Consider the following 20,945-nt stretch of genomic DNA (forward strand, 5'->3'; position numbering starts at 1 on the left):
ACCCCATCATACATACAACACTAACTACTACTAACACTAAAACTATGAACAACAACTACAACTACTTACTGTCCACTATGACGTACTAACTAATAACTAACCAGCTACTAATTAATCAACTACGTACTAACCACTACTACTTACTAACTCATACTAACATAGGGCATACCTTGCCAGCGCGAAGAGAATGCGAAGACCCGAGGGCGGCTGATGACAACGGGGACGACCGACGGCGTGAGGGCCGACGAACGAGGCGGCGCACCTTCTTATCCTCTATTTCACTCTTCTCCTCTCTCCCTTCTCTTCTGATAATACCAGAATACTATATTCGCAATGACTCTTCTACTACCTTTCCGTACTCTCATCCGTCAAATACTGGCCCTTCCCTTCGTATTTACTCGACGAATCACATGTGATGCTCTTCCTCAATGTTCCTTCCTCCTCTTCCTCCTACCTCCTCCTCCTTCCTACTGCGGGTGCGCGGGCGCGGGACCGGAGGCGCGCGGGCGCGGGGCCGAGGAACGCGGGCGCAGGGCCGGGGAGCCGGCGGGGCGGGCGCGCGGGGAGCCGGCGGCGGCGGCGCAGCGGCTACGGCGCGGCGGCGAGGCGGGCGCGCGCGCGTGTGTGTGCGTGTGTGGTGTGTGCGTGGTGTGTGCGTGGTGTGTGTGCGTGTGTCCGGTTTTTTTTATATTTCAAACCTCTTTGCCGAGTAACAGATCCGGGGCACTCGGCAAAGAAAGCATTTTGCCGAGTGCCCCCGATCTGGCACTCGGCGAAATAAAAAATTAAAAAAAATCCTGTCCTAGCTTTGCCGAGTGCCTAGGGCTAGCACTCGGCAAAATATTCACTTTGCCGAGTGCCAAACCTTGGCACTCGGCAAAATAAATTTTTTTTTGTTTTTTGCCACCAACTTTTTTTTCTTAGATTTGTATTTGTACCATGAACAACATGTTCAAATTTGGCACAATTTCAATGCTGTTTGCTATATTTCTTCACTTTATTTCGTTTTCTTGCAATTTTCCTGAAAATGTAGGTTTGAACTGCAGGTGCATCGAATAATAGTTTTGATCCATTCCAAAAAATGTTATTCTTGTTTGTTAGTGTCACTTTATGCTAAATCTAGGAACTGTCTCCAAATTTCGATCAATGTGCTCACGGGGCAACGTCGCGAACTTGTGTGTGAGTAGTTATTTAATTCTATAAAATTCAAACGAATCCCGAAAATCATGAAACTTGGCGAGATGTCGTGATATCACATGCATATGCGGTGGTAAAAATTTGAAAACGTTTGGAGGACGTCATCACGTATGGTGTTCACAAACCAGGACATCATCATGCTAAGCGGTATGTTGCTAACCTGCAGTGTGTTATATGTGTATTGTTTCAGTTACTGGATCATATGTCATATCATATTCTTTCAAGCTGAATATTGGGATTCCAAGCACAAATTACTGAGTTTACACCCATGGCAAACATTTAGCGGTCTCTATGTGCTTCATATTTTAGGACTCTGCATATTGATTATCATTTTTTCATCATGGGATTTCAGGGAAACTCTTACTGAACCAACATGCACTATTTAGGTGATGCCTCTGCTGATGGAGGCTGGAGCCATTGCCGGTTTTACTCAAAGACAACCATCACTGCTTGACATGTGTGTTACCATTCCCGTGCTTAAAATAAAGATGCTTTGCAGGTGCTGAACTTGCAGCTGTCAGATGCTACATGGGATTGACTCATTCCCAGATAAAATAAAGATGGTATGCACATTGACTCAATAGTTTTGGGCCAATCAGAAAGCACAAAAGCATGCTAACCTGCAAGTCTTCTATCAGGCGTGGCCTCCTCCACGGCGCTTCCTCCATCGTGGGCAATATATACTGGACTGGTGACCTGAAGCAACTTGCATGTATGTCATCCTCAGGCAACCAAATTCAAAGTTTCGAATCCATGTGTGGGCATGGCTGGAAATCAAAAGCTAGAAAGTCAACCGACCTCGAACTGGAAGAGTCTCCAACTGAGAGATCTCCTTGACGTGTGGTCGCGTCAGGTGGTGATGAAGAGATCGTGGCGGCGCGTGGATTGTGGCCTGCGAGCGGCGCGGCGCCGGCGATGTGGCCGGCCGACAGCACCTGTTGTGGTCGCTCCAGGCCCTAGTTGCAGCCGCCGATCAAGTGCTGACGGCGCCGCGCTTGAGGGCGCCGCAATCGCGGCGCGGGGGCTTTGGACTGCGACCGGCGCGGTGCCAACGATGTGGCTACGGCCGCAATTCTGCCCTTCGTGGCGGAGGCAGTGCTCGTTCGAGGCCCGGTGCCTGCGATGTGGGTACGGCACACTACTAGAGAACAGACTTTAGAACGATGTCCCAATTTGGCATTAGTCTCGGCATTTTTTACCCCCGGGACTAGAAGACCTTTAGTCCCGGTTGCTGTCTCCAACCGAGACTAAAGGTCCCTGCCCAATGGCTAAACCGGGACTAAAAGTCCTCCAACCTTTAGTCCCGGTTGGTAATACCAACCCAGACTAAAGGTAGACCCTTTAGTCCCGGTTGGTAACACCAACACGGACTAAAGGACCCTTTAGTCCCGGTTGGTAACACCAACCGGGACTAAAGGTACCCGAATGGGTTAGTTCAAAAGGAAAGCATCACATCCATTGTTCGATGTGTTGTGTAGGTGGGGTTGTAAGCTACGCGCGAGGCAGTGCATGAGGTCTTGGGTTCGAATCTCACAGGGCGCAGTGGTGGGAGGCATTATTTTTTTTTAAAGCTGGGAGGATCTTTAGTCCCGGTTATGGCAAACCAGGACTAAAGAACAACACCTTTAGCCCTGGATTGCTAGTCCCGGTTGGGAAACCAGGAGTAGAGCTAGTTCCCAACCGGGACTAGATCTCATTTCTGTAGTAGTGGCAGTGATTCTTCCTGTCGCGGCGGAGGCAGCAGCCGAGCAAGTGCTGAGGGCGCGGAGATCGTGGCGGCGCGGGAGCTGTGGCTTGCGAGCGGCGGTACGCTCAGCACCTGTGGGAGTTGAGCAGGGCACGGAGATCGTGGCGGCGCCCTCGCCGGTTTCCTTTTTTTTCTTTGGCGACAGCAGGTTACGGTGTTTTCTTTTCGGCGACACCAGGTTTCGAACGCGGCTCGCTGTGCGTTGAACGCGTTGAAGCCTCTGCGGCTCCGTGTGTTGAAGCCTCGTCATCGCTGTTGATACAAAGAACCGTGGCCATAGGATTGCGTCGAAGCCTCCGAGGGGTGGGTTTGAGCCCTTGATTTTGATGAAGACGATTTGTTGGGTACAGTAGGGTTGGTGTACAGTAGTTGTACCCCTCAGCGGGGATGTTTTTCTGTGTGTACCTAGGATAGTTTGAGTTGTTCCTTATATTAGAGATTTATGCGTACGGCAAAACCAGGTACCTTATCGTGATCGACGATGTTTGGACCATACGAGCATGTGAGGCAATCCAATCATGTTACCAGAGAACAACTGTGGCAGCAGAATCATCGTGACCACTCGGATAGAGATTGTGGCCAACGCATGCAGTGCTCCTAGTGTTAGGGGACATATATTACATCCATCATATGAAACCCCTCAACATGGAAGATTCCAAAAGGCTGTTTCTGAGCAGAACATTTGGCTTCGTGAGTGCTTCTTACCCCAAGGAACTTGAAGATGTGATGGGAAATGTCTTGAAGGAATGTGGCGGCCTGCCATTGGCCATTGTTAGCATTGCTAGCATTCTTGCGGGGTACAGATCATCTGGAAGCAAAGACAAGTGGGAAGCAGTGCACAAATCAATTGGTTTTCAGATGGAGAGCAACCCTACTCTCGAGGGGATGAGGCACATAGTCACGCTGAGCTACAACCACCTGCCTCATGAGCTCAAGGCTTGCATGATGTACCTTAGCATGTTCCCAGAAGATTATGAGATCGACAAATATCGTCTCCTGTGTAGATGGATCGCTGAAGGCTTGGTTCAAGAGAAGCGGGGCTTCACCCTAATGGAGGTAGCAGAATCCTATTTGGAAGATCTGGTGAGTAGGAGCATGATTGAAGTACGAGTTGGTTTCAGTTACTACTGGAGGCTAGAGTCGTGCCAGGTGCACGACATGCTTCTTGAGGACGAGGTCATGTTGTCCAAGTCCCTGCAGTGTAACTTCGTCAGCCTGCTAGGAGGGCAGCATGCAGCGATCGATGTCATATGGAAGGATTCGTCGCCTCTCCATCCATGGGAACGATGACAGGAGGCCCCAGAATGCAAAGAAGCACAATAAAAAGATGGCAAGAATAGGGGGAAGCTTCCCCGAGGGGATGGACGTGGAGCATGTTCGATCATTGAGTATGTTTCAGCACGAAGGAAAAAAGCTGCTCGATCACCTAGACAAGTTTATCCTGCTGAGGGTACTTGACCTGGAAGATTGCCAGGGTCTAACAAACGATCATATGAGGTGTATCTGCAGATTGTACCTTCTCAGGTTCTTGAGCTTGAAAGGTACAGATATCAGCCAGGTGCAGGGGCGGATCCAGGGCCCGGGTTGCCCGGGCTGCAGCCCGGGGCGAGTCTATGGAGCCCCTTTAACATATGTGGTGTTTAACCTAAAAAACTATGATCTTAATTAGACAAAAGGAGGCCTATGAATCAAGATCAGACTGTTTTAAATGTGAATCAGCAGCTCAGCCCGGGGCGCAGCCCCATTCTGGATCCGCCCCTGGCCAGGTGCCACCTCAAATCGAGAAGCTAGAGCATCTGCAGACATTTGATGTACGCGACACGCCAGTTCGAGGCCTGCCGGCAACTTTGAAGAAGCTGTATAAACCAGAGCGCCTGCAGATCAACTACAATGATGATCCGGACCGCTTGTGGACTGTGGAAGCTGCCCCTGGGGCTCCACAAGATGAAGGCGCTGCGCGAGGTGGGCTTCTCAGTCCTCGGAAACGACGTCCAGGTTGCAAAAGATGTGGGTCAACTAGAACAGCTTCAAGAGCTGATTGTCTACGTCGACGACGTCGTCTTTGACAAGGAGGTCATCCAAGAGTTTGCCAAATCCTTGAGTAAATCATACTCCCTCCGGCGTCTTATCATAGGGGATGTGGGTTATGGCAGGACACTCAACTTTCTCCATCAACTGCCCACACCACCACGACTCCTCCGGTACCTTATGATCGCCGGTGGCACCAATGAGTTGCCTTCCTGGTTAGACAAACTCACATACCTTGTTCAGTTTAACATGTCGTGGGCTAAACTTGTTGGGGACCAGCTATTCGACGGTCTCTGCAACTGTCCCAGCCTCAAGACCATCTGCATTCGGAACATGTGCTACGATGGCCCTGAGCTTGTTGCACGCACTAAGCACAGGTCTCCAGAACTCACCAGCCTGAGGGGCTGAGGGTGGCCTCTGCCTCTCGATTCCCTGACATCATTCGGTTTGAGAAAGGGTCCATGGCAATGCTCGAGACGCTCTTGGTTAACATGACTGACAATGAGGAGAAGAGGATCGTCGGCATCGAGCACCTGACTATCCTCAAAGAGGTACAACTCTGGGGCAGCAAGAACAACCCAGCACTAGGCCGTGCACTGGAGCAGCTCAATGATGAGAACCAGCGGCGCCAACTGGAGTCCAATAATCAGTTTCAGATTGTCGTTAAATACGAGTGATTGGATTTGTCAGATTTATTTCTTGAGGACATTGAATCGAATTTGTTGTATTGTAACTGGTAATTACTTGGTCACCAAACTAAAACAGATGTCAATATAACGATTGTGGCAATCTAATAGCAACTCCAAAAGTCACTTCATATCCTTCCGTACCGACAGAAAAAGATGAAGAGTGGGAACAACTCTTCAAAGCGCACACAAGATATAGAGACTGGTAGGTGGAACGATATACAGAGTGGTTTTTATTTGAATACCTCTCTAAATGAGGATTTAGAGAGTGAACTTACTATCTACATGGATTCTCAAATTTGAAAAATGTACCTAAGGACACATGAATAATTCTCTAAATTTGATCTAACGGGAATATCCCTGACGGTGCGGTCCGTCAGAGAAATTGAAAATAATGTTCTCTAACGGTGAACCGTCAGGCAATAATCGTCAGGAAAGAGCGATAGGGAAATGAACAAAATGAGCGATAGGGAAATGAACAAATGTCCGACGGTTATCCGTCAGGGAAATTGGGACCTAATTTTCCTCTCAGTAATCAGTTGTCAAGAAAATTAAAATCGTCAGGGATGATAGAAATTTAAGTTTGTTGGTGGCTACCGACAAAAAATCATACCTTACCAATAGGGAACTGATTTTTCTTGACGGTACTAAACCGACAGATCAAAATGATAATTATCCTGTCGGTCAAAAACATGTAAAAAAATACATTTTCCCTACCGGTTTTATGTTTCATTGCGACAACGGTGCGGGCGGGGGCAGGGGGCCGCACAAGCTAGGCAGGGTCGCTAGGCGGGGGGCACGACGGAGGAGGGAAGAGCGACGGGCTCGGTGATGGCGCTGATGCGGCCAGATGCGCGTCACGGGAGTGAGGGGCGCGTGGGGGTGAGAGGAGTGAGGGGCCGAAAATTAGCAGTGAGCAGCCGCACGCTAGGGTGTGGGGTGTGAGTTTTTTTTTTTTTTTTGCTTGCCGCCTTCCAGTATTTTTGGCGGCACCAGAAATTTTATGCGCCCACGCTTTGCAAAAAAAAAGCCTTCCAGTGTTTTTTGGCGCATCAGAAATTCTGTGCGCCTGCGTTTAAAAAATCCATGTGTGTTATTTGTATAACTGACAGGAAAAAAATCAAAACTGGCAGGAAAATATGTATTTATTTTGTGAGTTATTGGTACACCGTCAGAATAATTACTTATCATGTCGGTTATATACACTCACGGATTAAATCGCAATTACCCCGTCAGTTAACTAATTTCCCTTTATGTGTTTTTTTACAATCGTCCAGATAATTATTAATCCCTCCATTTCAAATCATAAGTCATTCTAACTTTTCTGGAGAGTCAATTTTTTTTAAGTTTGACCAAAATTATAGAGAGAATTACTAAGATTTATAACATCAAATAGGTATACTATGAAAATAAAATTAATAAAGAATCTAATGATACTTATTTAGTATCTTATTATTTTATTATATAAATTTGGTCTAACTTAAAATATTTTAACTCTCCAAGAAAGTTGAAATGGCTTATAATTTGGGATGGAGGGAGTATTATGCTATCGGTTTACACAATAGAAAAAAAATCGAAACCGTCAGAAAAATCCCGTTTCCAGTAGTGAGGCCATGTGCACATTACAAAAAACAATTAAGATACAAAATCTTATTGTAACACCTGAATTTGGACCCCCCCAAAAAAATCACTAGAAATTTGAACTTTTTAAAACTTTACCTAAAACAAATAAACACCAACTCAAAAGGGAGTCATTCACTTAACTAGGAATTAATATAACCCACCTAGAAATCAATATAGCATAAATAAATCCATTTAGTGATTAGGAAATTACACGAGTGACATTGTTCCGATTCTTTGATTGCTTTCCTTGTTTGAACATATGGTGGTACACATTTTCTAAAAACATCTCAACCAAGTTTGAATTCAAAACCCATCTCAAATTCATTCAAAACCCTATGTATGGAAATAATAGAAAAGAAAAGAAATAAGGAAAATGGGAAAAGCATCACGGGCTCCTCTCCCTCGGCCCGCTGGCGCGCTCGTCCCCCGTCCCCCGCACCGGGCCTTCTCTAGCACAATAGCCACGCACGCCCCCTCCCTTTCCCCGCGTTGGGCCGGCAGCAGCAGGCCCCAACCGCGCGCGTGCCCCGCTCTCCCTTTCCTTCTCTCTCGCTCGCTGACGCGTGGGGACTGACGGCAGAGCCGTCGTCTACCTCGCGCCAGCGACGCAAATACCGAGTCGCCGGCGCCCTCCTCGGTTCCACCGCCGCCCACTCCACCCCGGCGCCAATGGATAAGGATGAGGACGCCTCCCGATCCTTCCTGACCCCACATGCCTCTCTCTCTCTCTCCCTCTCTGCCTTCCTCTGCTCGCCATGTCCACGCGGTGGCACCGGCGAAGCCGACTGTTGCACCATGGCTAAGCCTCGAGCTCTCGGACAAGCGCGCGGACTGTGCCCCACCGCCATGGTAGTTCAAACACGCGCTCGCGGCGAGAAATATCTCCAACGGTTGGGAGATATTTCTCTCGCCAGCGCCGCCATGGCTGGCCTATAAATGGGCCCGGCGGGTTACGCTCTGTCCACACCACCACCACTTGGAGCTTCAACATAGGCTAGAACACACCATCTCCCCCTCCATTCCTCCTTTCCTCCTTCCAGTAGAGCCTAGGTCGAGTTTTCCCCAAAGCGGGAATCATCGGCACCATTGAAGCTGCCTTCCCCTTTCTTCTTCTCTACATGGTCCCGAGTTGATTGGAGTTGCAGGTGAGCTCGCGAGCCCCTCCTCCACCTTCTCCTTCCCCTATTACCCTCTCTCACACTCTGTGTTGCCTGGTCACTGAGCGCCAAGCCCCACCGAGCTGCCATGGACGCTAGCTAGCCGGCGACAAGGCTCAACTAGGCGCTACACAACCACGAGCATATGCACTGCACCCTTGCGCTCACGTACACGTACTCAGTTAGTATAGTTAAGGCCTCTAAGGCTGTTTTCACTGCACGGCGTCGCCGTGGAAGCACCGGCGTGCCGCCACCATCGCTACGCATGCCGCTGCTGCTGGCAAACCCCACCTAGGGCTGCGGCTCGGCCTCCGGGATGATGTCCACCCCTTCATGTCACTCACCAAGGTCCAACGACGCCGGCGTAAGGAGGCCCAGCGAGCTCTGGCCTCTCCCCTCTACTCCTGTCGCCGCGCCGGCCATTGCCGTCGACGCCATTCTTTTACTCCCCCTCCTCCTATCACTGTCGTGCGGGACCGGTAGGTAACGCCGTTGCTGTCACCGCTGTTGTTCTTGTCCGTCTTCCCTCTCCCTCTTCTCTCTCTACCATGTGGGTCCACGACAGTAACGCCATCCCCACCGTTCCGCGCTGACGCTAGGCTGGCCTCCCCCACTGGCCCCACATGTCACACGCACGCAACACACACAGCACAACATAGTTAAATGCTAGGTGCACCCGCACTGCACACAAAAGGTTATAAACCCATTTTCTAACATCAACAACAGCATAGCCTTTCAGTCCCAAGCAAGTTGTGGTAGGCTAGAGTTGAAAACCCACCAAGAGCCCCAAGTCATGGTTCAGGCACTTCAATAGCTGCTTTCCAAGCACTCATATTCAAACAAAGATCTCTAGGTATATCCCAAGCTTTCAAATCTTTTTTATTGCCTCCCCCCATGTCAATTTCGTCTTCCTCTACCTCTCCTCATATTATTAGCTTGGCTTAGGACTCCACAATGCAATGGTGCCTCTGGAGGTCTCCTTTGGACATAGCCAAACCACCTCAACCGATGTTGGACAAGCTTTTCTTCAATTGGTGCTACCCCTAGGCGATCACGTATATCATCATTCCGAACTCGGTCCATTCTTGTGTGACCACAAATCCATCGCAATATACACATTTATGCAACACTCAGTTGTTGAACATGTCGAATCTTTGTAGGCCAACATTCTGCTCCATACAACATAGCCGGTCTAATCATTGTTCTATAAAACTTGCCTTTTAGCTTTTGTGGTACCCTCTTATCACAGAGAACGCCAGAAGCTTGTCGCCACTAGATCCACCCTGCTTTGATTCTATGGCTAGTGTCCGCATCAATATCTCCATCCCTCTATAGCATCGATCCCAGATACCGAAAGGTATCCTTCTTAGGCACTACTTGACCTTCCAAACTCACATCTCCCTCCTCCTATGCAGCTCCGCCAAAGTCGCATCTCATGTATTCGGTTTTAGTTCTGCTCAATCTAAAACCTTTAGACTAAAGGGTCTGCCGCCATAACTTTAGTTTCCTATTTACTCCCACCTAGCTTTCGTCCACTAACACTACATCATCAGTGAACAACATACACCAAGGGATATTCCCTTGTATGTTCCTAGTAACCTCATCCATTACCAAGGCAAAGAGATATGGGCTTAAGGCTGACCCTTAATGAAGTCCAATTTTAATTGGGAAGTAATTTGTGTTACCATTGTTTGTTCGAATACTAGTCACATCATTGTTGTACATGTCCTTGATGAGGGTCACGTACTTTGATGGGACTTTATGTTTATCCAAAGCCCACTACATAATATTTCTTGGTATCTTGTCATAAGCCTTCTCCAAGTCAATGAAAACCATGTGGAGGTCCTTCTTCTGCTCTCTAAACCGCTCCATAACTTGTCTTATTAAGAAGATTGCTTCTGTGGTTGACCTTCCGAGCATGAAACCAAATTGGTTTGTTGATATCTGCGTCGTTCCTCGCAGGCGCTGCTCGATGACTCTCTCCCATAGTTTCATAGTGTGGCTCATCAACTTAATTCCCCGATAATTAGTACAACTTTGGATATCTCCCTTGTTCTTGTAGATTGGTACCAATATGCTTCTTTTCCGCTCCTCAGGCATCTTGTTCGATTGAAAGATATTGTTGAACATCTTGGTTAGCCATACTATAGCTATATCCCTGAGACATCTCCACACCTTGATTGAGATACTATCAGGTCACATCGCTTTGACCCCATTCATCCTTTTCAAGGCTTCTCTGACCTCCGATTCTTGAATCCTCCACACAAAGCGCCTATTAGTGTCATCAAATGAGTCGTCCAGCTGAATGGTGGTATTCTCGTTCTCACTATTGAACAATTTATCCAAATACTCTTGCCATCTATGTCTGATCTCATCCTCCTTCACTAAGGGTTGCTCCCTCTCATCCTTCATACACTTGACTTAGTTGAAGTCCCTTATCTTCCTATTGTGAGCCTTAGCCATCCTATAAATGCCCTTCTCTCCTTCTTTCATACTCAAATGATGGTAAAGGTCCTCATAGACCTGCCCCTTTGCCTCACTCACCGCTCGTTTTGCAGTCTTGTTTGCCACCTTGTACTTCTTTGTGTTGTCTACACACCTGTCATGATACAAGCGCTTATAGCACTCCTTTTCCTTAATAGCCTTTTGCACATCTTTATTCCACCAACAAGTGTCTTTCGAGTCGCATCCGCTCCCATTGGTCACTCTAAGCACCTCTGAAGCAACCTTCCAAACACATGTTGCCATCTTTTCCCACATGCTGTTTGCATCGCCTTCATCCTTCCAAGGGCCCTCTTCAATGACCTTTTCCTTAAAGACCTTTGATGCCTCCCCTTCTAATTTCCATCACTTTGTTCTAGCAACCCTAGCTTGTTTGTTCCCATGAGCTTGCACCAGAAAGCGGAAGTCAGCCACCACCAGCTTGTGTTGAGTGACCACACATTCTCCAGGTATCACCTTATAGTCCACGCATGTTTGTTTATCCCTCTTTCTTGTAAGGACAAAGTCGATTTCACTAGAGTACTGGACGCTACTAAAGGTCACTAAATGGGACTGTCTCTTACGAAAGAAAGTGTTAGCTATCATCAGATCAAATGCTATAGTGAAGTCTAAGACTTCCTCTCCCTCCTAGTTCCTACAACCATATCCAAAACCCCATAAACCGCCTCGAAACCTGCACTTGATGTACCTACATGGCCATTAAGATCACCTCCTATAAAGAGCTTCTCGCTACTAGGGACAGCTTTAACCAAGCAATCTAAGGCTTCCTAGAAAAGCCACTTAGCAAGCTCATCATGGCCTACTTGGGGGAATACGGACTAACTATGTTTAAGACCATATCACTAATGACAAGTTTAACTAAGATGATCATATTCCTTTGCCTTCTCACCTCCACCACACCATTCTTGAGGCTCTTATCAATCAAAACTCCTACTCTATTTTTATTTGAAGTTGTCCCTGTGTACCAGAGCTTGAAGCTAGTATTGTCCACACCTTCACCTTCTGCCCCTTCCATTTAGTCTCTTGGACGCATAATATATTTACACGCCTCCTAACCGTTGTGTCCATTAACTCTCTTAACTTACCCGTAAGAGACCCTACATTCCAGCTACCTAAACGGATCCTAGTTGGCTCGACTAGCTTTCTTACCCTTCGCATCCACCGAGGTAGGTGTGAAGACCCTTGCTCATTTTGCACCACACCCGGGCGCCGATGTGGTGCGCCACTAAGGATGTGACAACCCGATCCTTGCTCACTTGACACCATGCCCAGATTACGACACGGCGCGTCACGGGGGTGACGATCCGGCCCTTCCTCATTGAACACCATACCCGGGTTCCGACATGGCGCGTCGCTAAGAGGGTTACGCCCCAAAGGGATTCTTTTGGGTTTCATCTCCATAAGGGCTCAATTTTTACATTGGCTCGCCGCACCTAACACAACCCTCCTCCTTTACTAGGGCTTGGGACCTGCTATGCTAGGACACCAAAGGCGCGCCACCATAGGCAGAGTTTATAAACCCATTTTCTAAGCCTAGAAAAATTCCCAGAAAATTTGTAAATAAACTACATGCACCCAATAACCTACCAATATAATTTTCACATATTTTCCATAGACCAAAAATATACATAAAATTCCATTTAATTATTCCACTATATAATAAGCTTCTAAAATTCATAACTTCCTCACCCGAACTCCGTTTTACGTGAAACCACTCTCAAAATTCTTCTAAAATCAAGCTCTATTTATTCAACCTAGTACCACCATATTGTTCTATGCTTGTATGTGGATGTTTGTTTCATGTTTTATATTTAGCGGTAGATTATTTATTAAACGCCAACCGACAGATGGTGAGTATCAAGAGAGTGAGGATCCGGACTACGTAGACGACCCGGAAGGTGACAACAACGAAGGCAAGTCCTTGCTACCCCTTTCACCACCACCATACCCTACCACCTCTACCATAAACCTCCACCCTCCCACTCTTATACTTAATATTATATCCTTTGAAATATATTGAAATATAAGCATGATTTATATAATAATGATATGGATGATATGATTAAGCATATCATGTGATCCCTAAGATATGAAATAACTTGAGGATAATCACTGTGATGACATGAACTATAAAATGGTAAACTTAAACAAGATACCGATAGGGGGCGAATGAGGGGTATTCCACGTGGTGTGGTTTACCTTGGCAGGATCGCCTAGTGAGGGTTCCTATTGGGAGATACTCACCTCGATCACATAAGGACCGGTTCATAGGCCATCTCGCTTGGTCAGAAACTCATACAGCCACATGCCTATATGGGTAGGCTGGATCCCACACCCCGTTAGATAGAAGTATAAAATTCTACTAGGAGGCCAGAGTGGCAACGGAATATCAAGAGACGACATGGATGCTATGTGATCTTCCGTGGTCCAGTTGGCGTTGTTGCTAAGTGATCCTCCACGTTAAGCCTCTTGATTTGGCCGAGTTTGAGCCCTGTATTATTGACCAGATGATATGGTATTATCCGGGTTATTGATTTGGATGATGTGGTATCATCTGAAACATTGTGAATTTCCAACCCCTGAGAAGCCGTGGTAGAATTATATGGACATCTAAGGTCGCGTACTTTTGGGTACAGGGTCTCGTTAGGCCTATCATGTCCACTAATCATGGATGGGATTACACCTATCATGTGGGGAGATTTGTACAACCTCTGTAGAGCTTATTGAATCTATTCGAATAGCCACGTCCTTGGAATGGGCAACTGCCGGGATGAGGTCACTTATGATTAGAATTACTTTTATGTGTAATGAACCTAGACTAATATGGTAAATGAATCTTTACTATTAACCCGGGGACTGGCGAGGATGGTAATACTCTCCCAGTACCCAACGCTATATACTACTAAACTATACCAGCTCACCATCACCTGCCCTCCACCTTCCACCATCACCTACCATCCACCACACAACCAAGCTTCCGCCATCCACCACACAACCAAACCACCACCAACCCCCTCACCTAACCCTATGGTTAGGCCTTGCTAAGTATGTTTGTACTCACCTATTGTTGACTCATAGATTTCAACGCTGAGGAAGACCACCACGATGATGAAGAGACGTACCGTGAGGACTAGGAGTCTCGCAAAGGAGTCTTAGGATCTAGGGTTTCAGCCCCGCTCAAGCATGTCTATGGTTTAGAGTACAATAACACTATAGACATCCACTGTAGTAGCTACCACCCCACTGTAATAAAGTGCCGCTTCTTAGCAAAGAAACTCCGTTAGTCATGTAAAGCCTAAGGCTATGCCCTTAGAGCCACTATTGTAAGACCATATTTTTAGATATCAATAAAAGCTCAGTGTTTTATCAAATCTCTATGTGCCATTTCTGTTGTTGTGCGTACTTGTGCGTGATCCTGGCAAAAGTATAGATGCACTAAAGGACTCTCAGAAATGAGGGACCGACACTTATGATGAGGACATTCGAGCCATACGTAACCCAAGTGCATCGGTTACGCCGGCTGTTGAAAGGTCCTTGTGTGGTTTTGGTAATTGAGTGACAACCTAGGTGGACTAATTGTGTTTATGTGAGATATACAGGTAATTAGTCCACAGGTACATGTGTGTGAGCAACATATGCCATGAAGGTGAAAATGGCTTGGAGATGTTGCAAAGCTCACACATGTGATGATGAAGGAGCTCATTGCACATGAGACATGACATTGAGTCATGTGATCAAAGGTGGAGAAGATCAAGACATGACTTGGCTTGATGGACCGGTCGCAAGCGTGAAGGGCAAGTCAGAGGCTTTGGAGCAATGGACCGCGTGGCGGTGAAGCTTGATCAAGACTTGGCGCTGATGGACAAAGGCAACGGTGAAAAGCAAGTGAAGCCAAGATCGATGAACCAATATGATCACGTGATGATATGAAGTGGATCATATCATTGTTGATCATCTTGGTGCATGTGTTGCATCGACATTGGAGGAGATGGAATGGAATGCGCAAGGCAAAGGTATAACCTAGGGCATTTCATTTCATCGGTCATAGGTGTGTAGAGAAGTTGATGACCGAGTTTAGGATAGATGGTCGTACTATCAAGAGGGGCAAACTTGTTTGCATATCGGTCATCTAGTGCCACTCGAGTGATCTAACTTTGCATCATCGCTAGGATCGAGTGGCGTGGCAAGTTGAGTGGCTAACACCCTTGAAAATGTTTGTGAAAATATACTAACACATGTGCACAAGGTGATACACTTGGTGGTTGGCACATTTGAGCAAGGGTTAAGAAGTTAGAGGTGAAAACGAGTTAGTCGCGCTGGTCACAGAGTGACCGGACGCGTCCGGTATGGAGATCAGACACGTCCGGTATGTGGCTCAGGTCTGAACTACACAGTGCGACCGGACGCGTCCGGTGTGAATCAGCAAAAATGGTGTTCAGTGAGATAGTTGATCGGACGCTGGCAGCGTCCGGTCCGGTGTGACCAGACGCGTTCGGTCATCCGTGGGTGCTTACTGTACTCGACCGGACGCTGAGGCTCAGCGTCTGGTCGGCCCTGGAGGCTTACTGGACTCGATCGGACGCAGCGGCTGAGCGTCCAGTCATTTTGGTACTGTGTGTCCAGTCGTCTTGTTAGAGAGCCGTTGGAGGCAACAGTGGGACACGTGGCTGTCTGGCAGCTACCAAACACGTCCGGTATAGCGACCGAACACGTTTGGTATTCGCGATCAGTGCGTCTGGTGCAGCGTCCGGTGTTGCGTCCGGTCGACCCAAGAAACACCCAGTGAAGGGGTAACGGCTAGTTTAGCCCATGGGGTTATAAATAGAAGTGGTGGTCGGCCTTTGGCCGAGAGCAAAGCACACTAGAGCCTTGGTGGCTTGTGTGGTAGTGCTTGGGAGCCCTCCATCTCACACATACTTGATAGTGATCATCCGATTGTGTGAGTGAGCGATTCTAGTGCAATTGCATCGTGAGGTTGCATCGAGTGGCACTAGGTGATTGAGTTGCAAGCCGATGGTGCTTGTTACTCTTAGAGGTTACCACCTCCTAGATGGCTTAGTGGTGGTCTCCGTCGAAGCCCGCAAGAAGCTTGTGTGGCGCTCCGGAGAAGTGCTTTGTGAGGGGCATTGTACTCGCCCCGTGGGAGCCGCGAAGAGCAACTTTAGTAAAGCGTGTCATTGAGCTACCCTCACTTCCAGGGTAGGTTCTTGCGACGCCCGACATGTGGGCTTGGCGGGTGATGCCAATTAGCCGCCGAACCACCAAGTGAGTGGTCGACACAACGAGGACTAGCGTGTTGGCAAACACGTGAACCTCGGGAGAAAAATCATCATGTCAACCTTGTTCTTCCCGTTGGTTTGCATCCCTGTTACACAAGCTTGCGATTACTTTCATATACATTGAGCTTGTGTTGTTGCTCCTGTAATTAGTTAGCTTGTGTAGCTTGCTAGTTACCTGCTTGCTTGTGTAGCATAGAAGTAGCTCCCTTGCATGGCTAATTTGGTTTGTGTAACCTTGTTAGTCATATTGCTTAGTTTGTGTAGCTAAATCATTGGTTGTCTTGTTATTGAGCATTGCTAGTGAGCATTAGGTGGCTTTGTGCTTTTGCTTACTAGCATATGTAGGAGCTCCCTTGTTGCTTAAAGTACTAGTGGCATAGGTTTGTGTGACCTTGCTCCTAGAATTGGTTAGGTGAGCTTTAGCTCGCCTGACACCTTTGTTGCTTGATTAGTATCTTTGGAAGGTGCTAGAGAACATAGATAGAGGGGTGTAGTCTTGGCTAGACCGATAGTTATAATTCCGCACTTGTTTCGGTTAGCCGACGCAATTAATTTTAGAAAGGACTATTCACCCCCCCTCTAGTCCGCCATCTCGACCCTACAGCTGTGTTGCTTACACCATCGGTTACGCCAACAGTTACACCAAGACCAACTCAAGTGACACATCAAGAAACAAGTGCAAGACTGGTTACGCTAAGCCAAGCATTGCATACACCCACACAAGTGTATAAAGGACCGGTTACATGCAGCCGTGCAAAGTTACTCCAACAAGAGGTGAATGTTTTCTCTCTAGGTTACATCCTAACAATGATGAGAACTATATACTGCCCAAGTCGTGTACTCTAATGTTACTTGGGTTTACACAAGAGATACACTACCGGGTTACATGGAGGACGTGGAGGGTTACGCCAAGGACACAAAGGTTGCTGCCCAAGTTGAGAAGGGTTATGCACCAAGACCCAGGATTACACTGCAGAAGCCTCAACTTTCGGTGCAAAATTGTACCATCTCAAGAAGAGACTGGGGTCATAACATACATGGATGGAAACCTCATCAAGTCTAGTTTCCAACCCAACAAACGGCTCATCACTTGGACTTCCGAGCAGAGAGTAATGACCATTTTACTAAAGGCTGCGCAGAAGCCCAGGAGACGCGCGGGAATTGAAGACCACTTCGTGAATGCTTCAACCAGTTGGCCTTCCACCTCCCAACGTGGTCACTTCAGTTCATACCAACTAGGAGGGTTGTTCCTAGTATAAATATTACTTATATGCTACAAGAAAAGGACTTTTGATCATTTGAGAACCCGATACGGTATTGTAGCCGAGCTGCTGAGTGTCTTACACACCTTTGTTCTTGCGAGTTCTTCTTGGGCTTGTGAGAGATCTCTCTGAGATCCCCTACTTCGTGCTCTACGGTTTTCAGTTAGGTTGCGCCGTTTTGTGTGGGTTAGTCCTAGTTTGTGGTTCTGTGATCGTTCGGAGATCAAGTCAAAGTCCTCAAGGTTTCGGTGTCTCTCTCCCCGTCGCTTGGTCACATCCAACCTTGGTCAGGTATAAAGCTAGTTACCCGTTGTTTCTATAGCAAGTTATCCTTTGTTCTTAAACCTACTGTCGTGAAGATCAGGCCATCCCCTTGCCGATTCATATCGGTACTTATCATCTTAGGAGAGGCAAATAAATTGGATCCACCTAATAAAATATACAAAGTACATCTATTATACAACCTAATAGAATATAGCTGAGGCGAATAAATTGGATCCAGCAAAGTCCATAATTTCATATTCATACCAACAAAAGAAATATACCTCTAAAATAGCCCGGCACCTTTGTTGCTTGATTAGTATCTTTGGGAGGTGCTAGAGAGCATAGATAGAGGGGTGTAGTCTTGGCTAGACCGATAGTTATAATTCCGCACTTGTTTCGGTTAGCTGGCGTAATTAATTTTAGAAAGGACTATTCACCCCCCCTCTAGTCTGCCATCTCGACCCTACATGTGGTATCAGAGCCCGGTCTCTCATTTATGGTCTTCACCGATCCAAGAGGATGGCGAACTTTGGGCTAGAAGTTTTTTGTGACACACACATTTTTTATGGCACACACTATGCACGGTGGAAACGTCATATGCTTGATCATTTCCGTGAATTGGGTCCCAAGGCATGGTGGATCATTGTTGTTGGTTTTTCTCGTGATGCCTTGGATAAGGATAACCTCACCCAAGCGCAAGAGGATTGCTTACAACTTGATCATTGTGCTCTTTATTATCTAACGTGTGCTATACATGATGATATTTTTAGACGTGTGTGGGACTTGGAGAGTGCTCATGATATGTGGCTAGCACTCCAAGCCTTTTACGATGACTCCTCCACATGGGATGATGGTAAATTCAAGAAGGAGGATGAACCAAAGAAGGAGGCGCATGAGTGTGTTAAGCATAACCACAATTTGGTGATTGTGGAAGAATGCTCCACCTCATGGTCGAGTGATGATGATGATGATCGATCTACTACAAGTTCACTTGACAAGGTTGATGATGATGCCACAAGTGTTGCAAGTGATGATGCTACCCCATGCACACTTGATGGTGATGATGGTTCATGCTCAAGCCTTGATGAAGATGCTACTACAAGCTCTCCAACTACATCACCACATTGCTTCATGTCACAAGGTGACACCAAGGTAACCAATAATAATGTGGTTGATCATGTTGATTCATATGATGAGCTTGTTAGTAGACTTGCTAGCATGACCATGTCTTTAGAAAATGAGAAAGCTAAAACATTGAAATTATAAAATGAAAACTCATTTCAAAAGAACTCTTATGAAGAACATAAGAAATTACTTGATGCTTATAAATCTTCACATGATGAGCTAAAATTGAATCATGAGACACTACTTGCATCTCATGATGAATTGTTAGAACAACATGCTTCTCTCATTAAAATGTTTACAAAGAAACTTAAAAATAATGAGAGCTCATCACATGGATCAAATGATAAATCACAAATTGTTGCTAACCCTTGTGATGTAGGCAAGAAGCATGTATCCACCTCTTGTGATGATTTAATAGAAATGTCATGTTCTTCACAAATAGATGCTTGTTCTACTTCTATATCTTGTGAGACTAACCTTTTAAAGGAGAACAATGAGCTCAAAAATAAAGTGAAGAAATTGAGCAACAAGCTAGAGAGATGCTACAACTCAAAAGTCACCTTTGAGCACATGTTGAAGACTCAAAGAAACTATGGTGACAAGTGTGGCCTTGGCTTCAAGAAGAAGATGACAAAGGGCGAAAGAAAGAGAGAAAGAAAGATGAAGAAGCTACAACAAAGAAAGCTTTCTCATACCATGTGCTACCGGTGTCATGAAGCCGAACACCTTGCAAATGGTTGCCCTAACAATGAGAAGCTCAAAAGATAAAAGAAGAAGAGAGGCTCAAGCATGTCAAGTGCTTCAAGTGCCGCACTTGGGGTTATCTTACCTCAATGTGCCCAACCAAGCAATTGGTGAAGCAACAAGTGAAGCCTCAACCAAAGCCACAAGTAGAGCAAGAGAAGACACCCCAAGAGCAAATCAAGATCAACCATGAAGATGGTGGTGACTTAATGATGATGAAGAAGAAAACAAGAAGGGGTGGAAAGGCAAGGCATCCAATGCAAACTCAAGATGCCAAGATGATGAGCAAGAATGAAGATGAGAAGAAAGATTATGCTCACATCAAGTGCTTCAAGTGTGGAAGTATGGGACACTTTACCTCTAAGTGTCCTACCAAGCTTGAGAAGAAGTCTCAAGCAATTCATGAGAGGCAAGGCAATGAGAAGCACCACATGAGCAAAGAAAAGGCTCAATCAAAGAGAAAGTGCTACTCATGCCGGGAAAGGGGACACATGGCACATTCATGTCCCCTAGGTAACACTCATAAGCCTATTTCAATTGATGATGATTCTATGCTTAGGAAGGATGGCAATGGTACCTCATTGGTTGCAATTGCAAAATATCCCGCTATTCATACTAAGGCTATACCTAAGTATGTTGCTCCTAACTTGAGAGGACCCAAACTTGTTTGGGTACCATAAAAAGTGGATGATTGATTGTAGGTACCATCGGCATTGGAGACTTGATTCAATTGATCTCACATTGTTCATCAGATGTTGAATCAAGTTATGAAGCTTAGTGCACATCCTAACCCAATGCCAAGAGAAATTGAGTGAAGTCCAAGTGCTATCAACATACAAGTGCTATAATTCAAGTTGTTGGTAATTCATTGGATATATTTGATGACTTGCAAATAATTGAGTTGAAGCTTGCTAGTTGGATGATCATGAGCTAACCAAGGTATATCTCTTGTTGATCATTTCATTTGGGTGCATATGAGTTGATTGAATTGGATAAATATGCAAAGTTGCTTGCTATAAGTTGATTGAATGGATAATTGCTTAGTAATCAAGTTTGGATTGATTTGTGTTGGATAAGTTCATAAGATGACATTTAGTAAGTGGTTTGAATGGATATATGTCTTATGGAAGTATTCAAACAAGTTAGTTTCAAGTTTGATTCATATTTGATGAAGTATAGCTCAATTGTTGAAATATGTCCTATAATTGAGAATCTGAGCTAGCTGTGATCTTAGCCATGTTTGAGTGATCAAAACTTATTGGATTGGCATAAAAATTGGTGTACATGCTCTAGACTTATGGTATAAGATGTTGTACAATTTTCATGAGAAT

At 46.1% G+C, this 20,945-nt stretch overlaps 1 pseudogene; it reads left to right on the forward strand.

Annotated features, from left to right (window-relative positions):
- Positions 1-333: 333 nt before the first annotated feature.
- On the forward strand, positions 334-5,649 carry LOC136543380 (disease resistance protein Pik-2-like; annotated as a pseudogene).
- The last annotated feature ends 15,296 nt before the right edge of the window (positions 5,650-20,945 follow it).

This window comes from Miscanthus floridulus, chromosome 3 (assembly GCF_019320115.1).
Source record: "Miscanthus floridulus cultivar M001 chromosome 3, ASM1932011v1, whole genome shotgun sequence".
Lineage (NCBI taxonomy): Eukaryota > Viridiplantae > Streptophyta > Magnoliopsida > Poales > Poaceae > Miscanthus > Miscanthus floridulus.